General features: G+C 40.3%; 1 protein-coding gene across 7 annotated transcripts in view; it reads right to left on the bottom strand.

Annotated features, from left to right (window-relative positions):
- Window positions 1-15,592, bottom strand: part of PAPPA (pappalysin 1) — a 481,990-nt gene that overhangs the window by 262,932 nt on the left and 203,466 nt on the right. The window lies entirely within an intron of this gene.

The following is a 15,592-nucleotide window of genomic DNA, read 5'->3' as shown; positions in this document are numbered from 1 at the left end:
TCTGTAACAAATATTAATTTCTTATGGCATTTCCAGGCAATGCATAAGTTATACATTTCATATCCCACAGGAAACTGCTCATCTTCTGGCCCCTTTTGTTCACAGTTCTGTTCTCTCCTCCTGGTTGCAGGAATCTGGAAGGGAGCAGGAGGGAAGAGGTAACTGATCAGTCAAACAGGCCCCTGCCCAGTCACTGCTTTCCCTTTTTCTGGCTTCTGTGTTGTCTCTGCTCCAAGGAATGCTCCAATTAGCGATTCAGGAAGCCAGTGGGACAACGAAAAGTAAGATCACTGTGATAAGAACCCAGAAATCATTGAGTGTCATGATTTCAGGAAAGATAATCTTATCCTTCTTCATTGTCCCAACCTCAGTCACTTTTCCTCTCCTCTCACGTGGATCTATGTTTTTCCTCAGTTTTTTCAGCTTTCTTTTTGATCAGAAGGACACCATATTCACATTTTGGGGAATGGAGACAATTCATACCAAGAAAGAGTTCTCTGTATGGCCTCAAAAAGTTTTCTTTGCAAATATTGTGCTCAGAAGTATCTGGTGGTGCTGGTCAAAATGTAGATTATTCCGTGGCTGACATAGGTCCACCAAATCAGAGTTTGAACTGGGGTGTGCGTTTAAGGCCTAGCAAGTTACAAGAGATTTCAAAGTCTGAGAAGCCTCTGGCTAAGTATTGGTTTAACTAGGCTTTGATTTCAGACACATTTGTTTTTGAATTTTGGCTCCACTCCTCATTTACTCTGGAAATCCGGGCAAGTTGACTTTGGGGTTTCCCTATGGATAAAAGTGGGAATAATAATTCTTATCTCAATCAAGATACTAATCTTAACTATCACCCCCCCAAAACTTCCTCCTGTCCCTTTGTGATTTGTTGTTATTGTTTTAAAGATGTTCAAAGTAATACTAATACTTCAAATACTTCAAAATGCGATTTTTGATCATTGGACCATTGGGTGATGTTCATGGCACATAAATGGTATCTATTTAATTACTGACAGTATCGAATTCATAGGTGAACAACTTGGTCAACCCCATCCTGTACACAGGAGAATTACACCAGCAAGCCCTGCTTATTAGGTCCTTCTCCATCAGTGCAGGGGTAACCCCAGGATCTGAGGAACTTGTAAGAAGTGACTTGAGAATTTCAAAGGTGTATTCAAGGCAGCTTGATAGGAGGTCTCCAACGCGTTCTCTGTAAGGCTTCTGATTTTCAGAATTAATCCACACTGGGGGAACTGAGAGAGAGCTTCTTTGTGGCAGGCTGCGAAAGGGGGCTGATTTACTGGGAAGTTACTCATGGCTACTTCAGGTCTCTGTAAGATGCTCCTTGTCCAGCCCGCCTCTTTGAGTTTTGCTGCTATATCTCAGCACCCCTGGGATTCATCTAGGGGTCTTAAGGGAAAGGTCTTAAAATTACAGAATTCCTGGGGGCTTTACAATCAAATATACCTAGGCAGAAATCTCAACTCTATAACCTACCAGCTGATTAGGACTGGACAAGTCTTTTAACTTCTCAAATCTTTAAGTTTCTGCACATTTAGACCAGAAATCATATTCTTTTTTACATTATGAATTTTAAAAGAGAAGAGATATGTAAAACATTAGTTATAAAATTTTTTACGCTTATTTTTACTTCTTTTCTTTTGATCTGTACCTATAAGATTTTCATCTTTCCCGTGAAATTTGCCAAAATAATTGCTATAATTCATCCTTTACTCTTCATTATGTCTTCCCCCCAAGTCCTCTGTCCCTTAACTTATCCACTTCTCTGGGAATAGAGTGAGGTATTTAAACCAGTGGCTCACAGGGATAAATATTCCTTTGGGATCAGAGACATATTGAACAAAACTTAATAATCACTTATGTATCTGCTTTCTTCAAAAGTTGCCACTATCAACAACCTCCCTCCCCACTGCCTCTACAAAGTAATAGCTATTTAGGAGGTTGAACTGTTATTAACAGCACTTGGAATTCTTAGTGTGCTGTGGCTGCAAAACCAAACTGTTCCAATCTAGGGTATGTTGATAGAAATGGAATGTTTAGAGCATGGGAAAGTCTGGTTCTGGTCCTCATCCACAGTTGGAAAGGAGTGCCCAGTTCTGGGTATCACACTTTGATGAAAGCACAGATCATGAATAGTACAATAATAAGAGAATCATTTTGAGATGCGGTGATAAGAAAAAACATCCAAATAAGAACAGGTGAAAAACTTGAACCTTGAAATGTAGGGATAAGATGATGAGGGATGGACCAAGATTTGATCACTGGCTTCAGAAATCTGAAGGAAAAAGCAGCATTCAAAATGCTATGAGAAACTGAAAATTGGTAAGACTAGGCTCAGTGATTAAATTTCCCTGGGATATGTGGGTTAAATGTGTAAGACACAATTTGCTAACAACAGGGGTGTCCTAAGATGGATGTGGCTGGCTCATCCATCATCCATCATCATTCTGCAGATTTTCTAGCAAAGGTTGAAGAGAGGGATGTTACTCATGTCAATCTTTTAGTTTAAGTGATGTTAAACCATCTTCAAAAACCCTGAGATTCTGTGAATAAGTCATAGACACTGTACAATGAACACAGCATTTCTCAAAGTGTGCCCCTCAGAATAGATATGTTTTATTTAAGTGTTCTATAATCAAGTAAGCTTGAGAAATGCTTATTTGGCTTGGTAAAATTCTCTTACAAGGAATTTATTTAGCTAATGAATATTGTGGATCTTCAAAAATGTACAGCCTGTATTAAGATGTTTCCCAGAATTGTTCGATCATGGAACACTTTCATTTATGATGCAGTTGTTCCTAGTGGAACACATCACAATACTAGTGTATTATGTGTACACCTGTGTACTACTGAAGTGGAGGAGTAGGCTTCGGAGTATGAAAGAAAAGAGCTCAAATCTTGGCTCTATCAGCTACTAGCCATGTATCTTTGGACAAGTTCCTTTTACTTCTCTGAGCCTCCTTTATCTCATGTGCAACACCCATAAGATTTGAAGGTACCGCGCATTAACACCTGGTACCCAGTAAAAATATGATAAACGTTAACCATCACCATCATCAGTATTCTTAACAGGATCTGATGGGGATTTTTCATCTACAGTAGTCTTCAGTTATTTGAGATTTAATAGAGCAAACTTTTTGTGACATTAGCTTTTTGGAGGTGAGTTTAGTAGTACTGATTTAATTTTAAAATATGTATGTGCCCCAACTCCTCCAATCTTCCTTAGGGAAGCCACCTCCAAAAATATTTGCACATATATATTTGCACAAATATATCAGTACACTAGAGCATTGTGTATGATATCTAAGACTAAAAATAACCTAAATATCTACTTCTAGAGGACTTGTTACCAAAACAAAACAGTACAAAACAAAGCTTTCCATGGAGGAATTTGATGTGGTCATTAAAAAGGATGATATAGATCTGTTGGCGTTGCCATGAAAAGATTCTTCCCGGCTGTATTCCAGTGCCTGTAGCATAGTGCCTGACTCTGCAGGCAATCACTAAATATTTTTCAAATACAGTGAATCAATATCATGATTCATTTCTGAGCGAAAAAGCAAGTTGCAAAACAACAGTATGTATGTTTGTATGCATGTGTATAGATCATATGCACATATACATGTGTAGGCACACACATGCATGCATATATATGTATATAATAATAAAGCATAGGTTTATGTAATCCATCAGCAGCTGAGGACCCTTGATAGTTGAAGCACAGTTAATGTTGGCCCAAATCTAAATTCCAGGTCTTAATATTTAAAAATCTTCCCTCTGGTTTCTGTAAGTTTCAGGACATCTCACCTCATATGTTTTTCTTCTCCGTATATACATATGTTTCTGCATATACCTATGCCCCTTCCATTCTACCCCATTTCAACTTGGGATGAAAACTCAATCCTTTTACCTGTATCTCCAAGAAACAACTCACATCCAAGTCTTTTCTTGTTTTAGGTTGACATTGCTAAAGATTTGTAGAGTTATTATGGTGCGTAGAGGGTGGCACTGAAACAAGTGTGGCTTCCTGCCACTTTTCTGCCTTCACTGTCACTTCCTGCCCCTCCCTTCAGCTGTCCCATACCCTCCTCCTCCTTCAGGGTAACAGCCTAACTCTTGTATTTGTTTCCTTCCTAACTCTTCTACTCATACTAGGGACTCCTATTTTCTTACATATTCCCAAACAAATGTCTTTTATACAATGAATTCCACTGAATACAATAGTTCCCCCCCCCACTTCATCTAATTACAGTTATAAATTTACAGACAAAAATGTGGAAGATGATACATTATATCATTAACAGTCACAATCTCCGGGGCAGGAGCTTGTAGAGATTGGGATATGTGGCTGGCTAAGGAATTTTACACGTTCATGGGCATATTTCTATACTGCCTGAGTTTTCTTATACAGTCTGTTTTATGTTTACAATCAAAAAAAAAAAAAGGAGACACACAGTCCCAGTTTGCTATTTCCACTATCTGTATAGAAGGACATGAGACAAGTGAGAAATTGAGCCCATATGGTGATAAAATACTGCAAAAACGAAAGGAGAGCCCAACCAAAAGAGACGTGACTCTGTTCCAGCTGATGGAACTTAGTGCCTCACAGTGTCGGGGAAGGGGAGCTTACATCTTCTTGGGTGATCTCCTAGCAGAGACGTACAGGCAGCTGAAAACCAGCATTTCCATTTTAAGCAGCCGTTGTGCCCTCAAAGTAAAAGCCCCTCCACTGAGTCACAAGAAGAGCATGCTGTTCAGATAAAGCCCCGGATAATACCATGGTTGTACACCTGCAAGTCAGAGCTCTGCTGAGAAGCAGAGTGGCTGCCAACTGGGCTAACTAGCTGTGGAGGTGCTGGGTCCCTGGCTGCTGAGACGGTAACACCGAAGGCGTCCAAGCATTTAAAACCTGTGACTAATCTTTGTTTCCTCCTCTTTTATTAGGCTTGCGATTAAATATTTCTCTTTCTTTGGGGGAGTTGACTTCCACAGAAATTGCTACTGACTGATATCCCTGAGGATGGGAAGTGTCCATTGTTCACGGAGGCTCAAGAAGTCCACAGGGATACTATTTTGCTTCACATCTTTCTCTGGCCTCAGAGGCTCATGGTGCAGCAGAAAAGGTATAAAAATCAGAATAAAGACAATGCTGCTAATGATAGCAATGGCAGCTAAAATTTGAGTGCTCGGTGCTAAGTTCTGCAATACAGAATTTTACATGCCAGCACTGACTCTGCCCTTCCAACAATCTATGAGATAATTGTCATCTCCTCATTCTTACTTTGCAGATGAAGAAATATGCTCAATTACATTAATCTGCCCAAGGCTGGTGATACAACCAGCCTGTTTCACCCAAATGAGCCCTAATAGGAGCTATTCACTTTACTAAGTGACTGAAAGCCATGAAGTTTTGGAATTCAGAGAGTATTCAGGGACAAGAGTACGATCTCCTTGCTGTACAGATGGGAAACACATTCATAATGGCAGTGGACGTGATGACATCACAGATGTGTGCTAGGGTGATGAGGCCAGGAAACCACCTAGTACATCTCTGTGTCTCTCATGCACAACAATGGGTGCAAAGGGCAGGGAGCCCTTGATGGCCTTACTACTCGCTCACTGAGCCCCCACCAACCTCTGAGCACATCAGCTCCCAGCACTCACACTGAGCTTCTTGAGAAGACAAGGCTTCTCCTGAGGAGAGGGGCCTCCTCCTTCTAGGAAGAACCCTCCTTTGCCCCCACAACGAGACTGCCCAAATGGATCAGACAGACAGGAAGAGTGCTGGCTCGGTGGCATCTGGTTGGAGAACGGGAACAGATTGCTGCGTGTTCTGAAAGCCCATTAAATTTCACTGAATTATTCAGTCCCTTCCTTGCTCCTTCAACAGAGTGATCTGTCTTCTATGGTTCCATTCAGTTCTTTCCAACTCTCCAATACTCAAGGAGAAAGCCATGCTTAAGTGTTCCGGCATAACTGAGTGTAGAAGAAAATGCCTTGATCAGACCAGCTTTGGTGCCATTTTATCTTACTGCAGCACAGCCACTGGGGTAGAGAGGAGGCTGGACTGGGGTGGAAGAGCACTGGTGTCAGTACGTTTGACGTCCAGTTGTGTTTTTTTAAACCACTCCATTGGGGTAGGATTGACAACTCTCCCATGGATAACTCAACAAACTGGGCATGCTCCTTTACCCCTCTGAGTCCAGCTTCCTTACGTCGAGTTTTACAAATGCGTGACAGCATCACCTTAACTAACACACATGGTGTTGAGAGGGCTAAGTAGAAGGAAGTAAGTGCAAACCTGCTTGTGGACAAAGAAGCACAAAACAAATACAAGAAAGATGCTGATTTACTTACTATCACAGTATTGTGGAGCATGAAACACTGGCGGCAGAGTCTTATAATCTGTCTAGATTTTGTCTTTAACTTTCATGGGTTTTGATACATGTTAAAAAATAAGCAAGCTAGAATACATGTAAAGTCAAATACAAAGAATTTTAGATCACAAGGGTTTGAACTAACTGACTTTCTTAGTATCACAGTCCAGGCTGCTGTGTTTACTATTCAGGAACTGAGTCGAGAGATCAAGAGCTCCCTGTTTTGTCTCCCTACGTTTTTTGGATATTAATATTTTCCTAAGTTACCAGTCCTTCTAGCTCATATACACCTTTGCATGAGAGGAAGAAAAACACTTAAGGGACCTCAATACATCACATATGTTCCAAAATACCCACCCCTGAGCTAGAAGAGTCATCCTGGAATTAGGCATGTGAAATAGAAAAGGTTTATACCCTCGGAAGACAAACATGGAATGAATAATAGAGACATAAATGTGATGAAGACTGAACAGGAGCAGGTTGAGCAACTGACCTACATGACTCACTCTTACCTCATTCGTATTTACTAACAACAACAACAACAACACAACAACAATAATAATAGCCTGCAGAATGGCTCCCATGTGTCAGAGCTTTATTTGCATCACCTCATTTAATCTTCCTAATAAACCTGCGGTGTGAAGGTTACTACCCACTTCTAAGGGATGAAGAAACTGAGGATCAAACGAATTATGCAATTTACTCAGGATCACAAAATGAGCAAGGGATGGAAACTGGATTAGAAACCAGGGCTGCCTAAATACAAAACACTTGTATACAACACAGAGGCATTTCTCCTTAGGTGGACAGACTTCTCATGCCTTCTGTTTTTGAATTATGCTCGGCATACAGTCAACACCCATTAGGTGTTCCTTGATTATATTGAGTTAGCATTGCTACATAACCAAACAAGAAGCTGGAGAAACGTGAGAAACTTCAGAATAGATCGGGTTGAATGATCGAAGACTGAGCTACTGCTGGCCTATCAATCATAAATCCTGAGTTTTCTTTCCGTCTTGAACATCACTGTACTTCTGTGACCTTGAGCAAGCCACAAAACCTCTCCATGTCTCTGTTTTGATGCCTGAAAATAGGGATTATTGTACCTGCCTCACGTATCTATCAGGTGGTTCCAGAAATCAAATGAGATGTCAGGACAAGTACTTGGCAATAAAAAGATATTGGTATTTTTATTGCTCTTTGTGACTAAGCATAAGGGTTTATGGTATCTCTCTCTGAGAAATAACTGTGATAACCTCACATAAGCAAAGGGCTTGGAGGACTGTGGGCAAAGACATGAATGGAGGGGAGTAGGAGGTGTGTGGGTGAGCAAAATGAGTAATATGGGGACTTCAGAGCATTGGGGATATTACGAAAGTTCATGAGAGGCTGAGTCCAACCCAGGATAACATGTCTGTGGGGTGAACTGGAGGTGAGACAGGTGAGCCACAGAAGTGGTACTGGGAAAAGTCAGAGATGGGAATGACTGACTCACCGCCTCACTTCTGGCTCCGTCTCCTGAAACCACAAGGCAGGTATTAACCTCACGGAATAGCTTGGGGAAGAAAAAAGTCCCTTTAATAGATTTTTACTGGGCACCTACTAAGTGCATGGGAATGGACAGTGTAGAGTTGCAGTTATGAACTGAACAGTTGTAAGGACAAGGTGATACATTGAAAAAGTGATTAAAACAGAACCTGGAATGAACTGCAGCATTTGATAAATGGTAGTGATGATAATGGTGGTGTTCATTTGATGCTCAGCAAATGTGGAATATAGAGATATATAATATATCATGCCTGCCTTCAAGCAACTCATGATCAGTTGGAGCAGAACTAGAGTAGGACAAAAAAGATAGGAGGGAAAGAAGGATGGGACTAGGGTAGATTGCTTGCAAAAATGTCTCTTATGTCCCACTCAGTCGTGTATCAACACCTTTTGCTATGCTACTTGACAGCTTCCCACATCAAGAAGTAGAGTGTATCTTGCCAACCCTTGAATTTGAGCTAGCCTTGAGATTTGCTTTGCCAAAAAATGTGGCAGAAGTGACCTTATGCCAATTTTGAACTTAGGCCTGAGAGGCCTTGCACGCTCTTACTTTCTATCTTCAATCCTTGCCAGCTGCTATAAGGCTAAGCCCAGGCCAGCCAGCTACATGATGAAAGACATGTGGTCAAGTCTCCCCTGTTGTCCGAGTCAGTATTTGGCCAAATGCTAAACAATGAGTGAGGACGTTCTAGACTAGCCAGCCCCAGTGGACCCACCTGCAGACTATAAACACAGGTGTGAACCCACCTGAGCTTATCCAAGCCTGGCCAGATCAGTACCTCCCAGTGGATCTAAAGACTTGTGAGTAACAATAAGTTTTTATTTTGAGCCAGTAGAGTTTTGTGTGGTATGGTATGCAGAGATAATCAACTGATATAGGAACTGACATTTATGTACTACCATCTTCTCCTAAGATTGTCACAACTAGTCTGTGAGTTTTGGGTCATTGACCCCATTTTCTAGATGAGGAAAGGAAGATTTAGTGAGGGAAGAAAAACTCACCCAAGGTCACAGGGGTAGAAGTGGCAAAGCCAGGATTTTACTCAGTGTATCTGACTCCAAATCCTATGTATGTTATACCATGTCATGCTACCTTAAGTAAGATGGAAAAATTGGTTTATGGGTTGATCAGGGCGGTTGGCTTGGGATAAGACAGGAGGACAGAGCATCCACTAGCCATGGGTGGGGCTCTTTGAAGGCGTGTACTCAAGTCTGAGCAAGAGAACACCAGGAGTGAAATCCACAAATGTCAGATGGGATGATTCTCGTCTAACCTCCTTAAACCATGAGAAAAAGGAAAAGTTGATCTTCAACCAGAAATAGGTCATAAACCAGGAGGCACTTCAGTAAAAAAGAGACACAGGTGAAGACTCAGGACATGGTGAATCAACATTCCCATCCAAAAGAGACGTGACCTTACATGGGAAGAAGGAGAAATGGTGAAAACTCAGAATATCGCAGCCAAATTAGGCCTGCACAGTATTTCCAGTAATCCCTGCCGCCCCTTCCAAGGAGAAAGACATCTGGAAAAGTGTGAAAAGAGCGTTTCAATACTGGAGCCCAAGAAAATCTGTTCCTTGAACTATACCCTGAAATCCTTCACCCACCTCTCTCATCATCCTTTGTTCAAGATTCTTACTCTTGCCCTATATGTAGAAAAATTCCTCAAGGTTTTTTCCTTGGGATTGATGTTACTTCTGCTCACCAAATCATTCTGATAATACTGTAGGATAAGGCTTCTGAGCACACAGTAGGACCACCCTTCCAATCTTCTTGTGATCAAGTGGAACACGAGACTGATCCTGTCCAGTGAGTTGTAAAGGTAAGTAATAAATGTCTCTTCCATGCCAGGGAATTTAGTGGATGAACCTGAGACCCACCAGAGGTCTTTTTTCCTCTGGTGCAAAGACCAACAACATTAAAGATGGTGGCTGCTCCACCAATCTGTATCCTGGAGTGACAGCAATCAGTAAAGCTCCTCTGGCAACTGATTATGAATAAGCAATAAATAAACTTTTGTTATTTTAAACCCCTGAGAAATGGAGGCTGGTTGTTACTGGAGCAAAACCTAGTCTGGCTTGATCAATGGAGCCCTCTTCTATTTGCTGGTCTAGCTTACAATTTCTCGAAGTATATTTTATGAACACCAGTTTTGAGAGGTTCTCTGTTAAAAGGATTCTATGATGAATAAACTCTGGGATACACTACCTACCCAATTTTCATCTTAGAAAATCTCAATTAATACTTTGGAGCATATTGCAATATATCCTTCCCTACCTGTGGCAAACTCATCTATTCTCAAGGGCTCAAACACCACAAATACGTAGCTTATTTCTAAATATATAACTCCTACAACCTAGATATCCCCACATAGAATTTTTTCCCAGCATTTCAAATTCTGTTTGGTAGATCCCAAATTCATGATCTTCCTATAACTCAATCTGCTGCTTCTGTTTCTTTACCATAATTCTCCTAAAACATCAAGTCACCTTCTATTTTCTATATGTATACAGATTTAAAAGCTCTGTGAAATCATGGAACTTATCTAGTCTATCACCATCTGCACCTACACCAAGTTCAAAGACTGGCATATAGTAGATGCTAATAATGTTTGTTAAATGATTGTCACATGGGAAGAACCTTAGATTCTTGAAGATGTTCCTTATGTCCTTTGAAACATGACACTCATAAAAATATATAGGCTTTGGAGTCAAAGTTAGATATGAATTTCAGCACCCTCATTCATATCCTGAAAAATTGGTATGTTAATTCTCCTATCTGTAAACTTTAGCTAAGAACATTTACCACATGATGTCACAGTAAGTATTAAATAAAGTGCATTTTATAGCCTCACCAAGAATGAAAAACATGCTAAAAAATTTGAGCTCTCTTTCCTCTCCTCCTGAACAAGAAACTATCATCACCAACATTTAAGTCCTGCTGGTAGAATTTGAGTTGTTATTCTGGGAAACACGTACAAGCTCTATGAAAGTTATCCTCAACCTATTATAGAAAATTTCACTGTATCAAGACTTGACTGTGACTTTATCTTGTTTCTGGCCACCATCGTCCACCACTCATCTCCATGATTATGACTATTTCTGAACTATTTTCTAGTCTTAAGCCTTTTTACTAACTCATTCTCCAGATTTCTCCCAGAATGATCTTCTAAAATGAAAGCTATTACCCTTCTCCTCAGAATCTTTGAATGTCACTACATTGCTCTTGGAATAAAGACCAAGCTCCCTCCTTGGCTTGACTTAGCTGAAAGGCTCTTTAGATTGTGCCCATTATGACCATTTTAGCCTTATCTCCTGCCAGTGACCACTTCAAATCCAATGCTTCAACTGCACTGAACTAATTTTGGTTATGCAGACAGGCTCACTCACTCTCCTGACGATGCCTTTGCCAATGCTGAGTCACAGCTTGGGATACTGTATCTTAGCCCCCCACCTATCCAGCTCCAATTTATCCTTTAAGGTTTAGTTCATGTGTCAACCTGACCAGGAAACCTTAGCTGCCCTTACTCTGTGGCCAGTCATTTACTCTTCCCAGTGACCCTAAAGGTAGGTATCATTTTTATCGAATTTTAAAGATAAAGAGTGAAGACTCAGAGAGGTTTAGTGAGTTTCCAAAGGCCCCACAGTAAAGAAATGGTGAGGCCAGAAAAATGTGAGCAAAATGATTTCAAAGCTGGGCTCTAGACTACTTATCTCATTATAATGTCTCCTTGAGGAATAAACACGTTCTTAGTTTCTCCTTTGTGTTCAGCAATGGGCTAGATCCTCCCCAGAATTTTCACATGTAAAGCCCCCACAACCATGCAGGAGGTAAACTCAGGCTACTCTAAGTCATTCGGTCTGTGGTGGAACCCAGGAATTGTACTGTAAATCCAAACCCCAGACGACTTTGATGCAGTGTCAGGGGCTCAGTTTCTCATCACTCAGGACTGTTCCACCTCTGATGCTTCAGAAAGAGATGATCCTCTTCCAGAGTAGGTGGGCTGGGTGGGTCAACAGTTGACTTTGGAGTCAGCAGGACTCAGATTTCAAACTCCTCTATTCAGTTTCCATAAATCATGCTTATCTAATCTATAGAATGGGGGAAATTATGCCCATTTCACTGGGTTGCTAAAAAGATTAAATGAGATAATACACGTGAAACATGTGACATTAAGCTTTGGGGGGATCTCCCTAAGTGCTCTTTTAGTTCCTCTTCATTCTCCCATGACATTATCTGACTGGTTCCACCCCTATCCCTTCACAGACCCTAAAGAAGCTTAGCAATTCCCTAGTATTCTCTTTACAGCTTGAAAATCACTGACAAGTGTGAGAGTCAAGGAAGAATGACTTGGAATAAAATACCTTTATACAGGAAAAAAGAAAAAGAGAGAAAGAAAGAAAGAGCAAGACTTGCCCCAGTTACGCAGAAATTTAGTTTCTGAACCAGAATAAGAGCTGAGGTTACCTGACTCCCAGATATTTCTTTTCAGTATTTAGTCATCCCTTCCTCTGTTTTGGAGCTATGCTTTCCTGATTTCCCAAGGAAACAGAGGATGTTCTATTTAGAGACATCACAGCAGTGTGAACATAGGTTAGGTCTCTTCAATCAGACTGCCTGGGTCAAATCTTTGTTTCTATCATCTGGTTATGTACTTGCTGGGTGGCCTTAGGCCAATACATACGGCGTCATCTGTATTTCTGTTTAAAACATTTTTATTATATATGTGTATTTATGGGTATATTTTTGGAGCTGACAAGCAGTATAGCTTAGAAATTGTCATCACAAAACATGTAGTTTCAACCCCCTGTTCACTAGCTCTATGACTTTGGACAAGTAGTCTAAACTTCTTCTAAAGTAGGACCACGATATCTGATTCTTAGGCTGTGTGTGTGTGTGTGTGTGTGGGCGTGCACGCACGTGAGTTAAGATAGATAATGCATGTTTAAACATGTAGCACAATATCTGGCACTTCGTGGTTGCTGGAGAGTTGACATCTTCATACCATAGATGTCTATCAGAGTTTGAAAGAACACTAGACTGTCTGGACTAACTCTTTGCCAGCGCAAGAGCCACCTAAGCAACAGACCAGATAAGAAGCTGACTATTTATGTCATGAATTCTAGGAGCACCAACCTCAATACCTTGCAAGGCAGCATCTGGTAGCGCTTCCCCCCACCCAGACAGAAATGCAAACATTTGCTTCAGAAGAGAAAATTAAGTTTTATTCTACAGGGTCTGTATTGCTTTTCCTGGGCAAGGCTTTCTCATCCAGTGCTTGTTTTTCATTCAATGATAACTATTTTAGGTTCCTGTTGGCTGTCCTGTGACTCCATACCTGGCCACTGGCTCATCACCTGCTTCCTGAGCTGAAATATTTAAATCTACTCTGCAACTCTAATCTTATAACTTATGCCCTGTCTGAAGTCATTTCACAGTCAAAAGGTCAATATTTGAAAACTTGTGTCTAATAAGCAGAGGTGACATTTGAGGCTTTCCTGCATGGGGACACTATTTCAGGCATATTTTATTAAATTTATTTTTACATGTAATCTTATTTAATACTCATAAAAAACTTTTGAAAAAAATCTAGTTATCCTCATTTTACTATGAAGAAACTAAGGCTCACAGAGAGTGAAGGGGTGAAAACGTAGCCAAAATCACAGAGCAAATAATGTTTTGAATCCAGGCATACGTGTCTCCAAGTTTCATGGGAGGAAATGTTTTCTTGCTTTACTTTTTTTCTGTGAATGTTCTATAGATTGAGGAAATCTCCCCATTATTGAATTCAATACTTGATTAAGATGAATTTTCCATTTTCTAGTTTTAGTCTCAGGGAATTACTTAATTGGGTATTTTATTCTTTCAAGTGAGAAATATAATGCAGATACAGAAAACCACACAGAACAAATGTACGGCTTAATGAATTATTATAAAGCAAACACCTTTGTGACTACAGCCCTACTTTGTGTTCCAAATCAACCCTCTCTCTCCACTGCAAAACTAACAACTAACTGGACTTCCTTCTAGTCACTTCCTTTTGTTCTTTATAGTTTTGTCACTCAACTGTGCATCCCTAGAAATTAAAAGTTAGTCTTGCCCATTATTATTTTTTAAATATAATGAGCCTTTTAATCTATAGGTTCACCTTCTACCCCTTGCTTTTCCTTACAATTCATCTGTGGGAGAACCTAAGGCACTTGAGGAGTGTCACATAGTTTGGATTTTGTTGGTTCCACACTCATGGCACAGAACATCTTCCCCATCCTCTGTATTTCCTACAAGATGGCAGTTGGATCCCAATACCTGATCAGCCTCAATTCAATCCCTTTGGTAACATTGTAAACATATACCTAATATGTACATGAGACACTCCTTCCTTCACAAATATTCCTACTTCCCAAAGAAGGATACCTTATTCCTGACAGGTGAAGCATTTCAGGTAATAAAAAAAACTGAATTAGAAAGTGTTTTGTAGAAAATTGGTAATTGTGTACAATTTTTCTTCTCATCTTTTTCCTTTTTCTCTCTCTCCTCCTTCTTCTTCTTCTTGAGTATTCTTGGGTGCTGAGAATTTACTTGGAATTTAATCTTATTTAGACTCCACAAAGTAATAGGAGAAGCTGGCTGGGCGTCCTAAAGGGCATCTAATTAACCAACCCCTTCATTTTTTTGGCTTAAATTAGGCAAGACAATAAAGAAGCTAATGGAATGCTTGGCTTCTCAAACATGCATTGATAGGTCATGCAGACACTGTTTAGAATAAAAGTCTCCATGAAACTAAAGATAGATAATGTGGTTCCTTCTGAAATTTAGAGAGTTGAATAAGTATGTTTCTCTTTTCTCTACCAGTCCTATTGGTAATTACGTTCTTGGTTTACTCAGTGAAAGAAGTTGAATATAATTGTGTCCTGAGACTTGGGTCAAGATCTCTTTGCCTCTAAATCCTACACTCTACCACTTGTTTTATGGCTGGGTAATTCTGGGGAAATTCCTTAAACTCTTTTGAGTCTTGTGTTCCTTAACTGTTAAGTAGGAACACGCCAGCCTACTTCCCAGGGTCGTTGGGAGCATTCAATAAGGTATGATCTGTAAAATATACGGAATAATGCCAGGCACAGTTCAAGTGCTCCCAACATGTTGGTTCCCTGCTTTCATGCCATTTCTCTCAGCAAATCTTACTAACGCCATGATTTTTTCCCCCTCATGCTAAAAACTAGTGCAATTGGAAGAATTCAGGTAAATGGGCATCTACAGCATTATTGCAAATAAAAGATTATTAAACAAACACACAAATGAAGTTTCTTTTTTTTTTTTAAGAAGAGAGAGAACATGGGAAGATGGAGAATTTTTCTTAAGATGCTGTGAAAGCAAGGGAAGTCAGAAGGGAGGGAAGACAGACAAAGATACAAAGATGGGATAGGATAAGCCATATACAGGGATCAGCTGGCAGCTGGAGGAGCTGTAGTCAAAGGTGGATATAAGGATGCAGGGGTAATTGAGGCTGGAAAGCTAGACCTGGGGATGGGTGGAGGCACTGATGTGACCCCAAGAAAGGATGACTAAACTCTCAGTGGGTAATGACACGCCTGATTCTAAACATAAAATGTTAAAAAAAAAAAATCAAAATAGGTGTTTGGTGACTCAAGCCCAGG

The sequence above is a fragment of the Vicugna pacos genome, chromosome 4, assembly GCF_048564905.1.
Source record: "Vicugna pacos chromosome 4, VicPac4, whole genome shotgun sequence".
Taxonomy (NCBI): domain Eukaryota; kingdom Metazoa; phylum Chordata; class Mammalia; order Artiodactyla; family Camelidae; genus Vicugna; species Vicugna pacos.
This window is presented reverse-complemented; position numbering and strand designations above follow the sequence as displayed.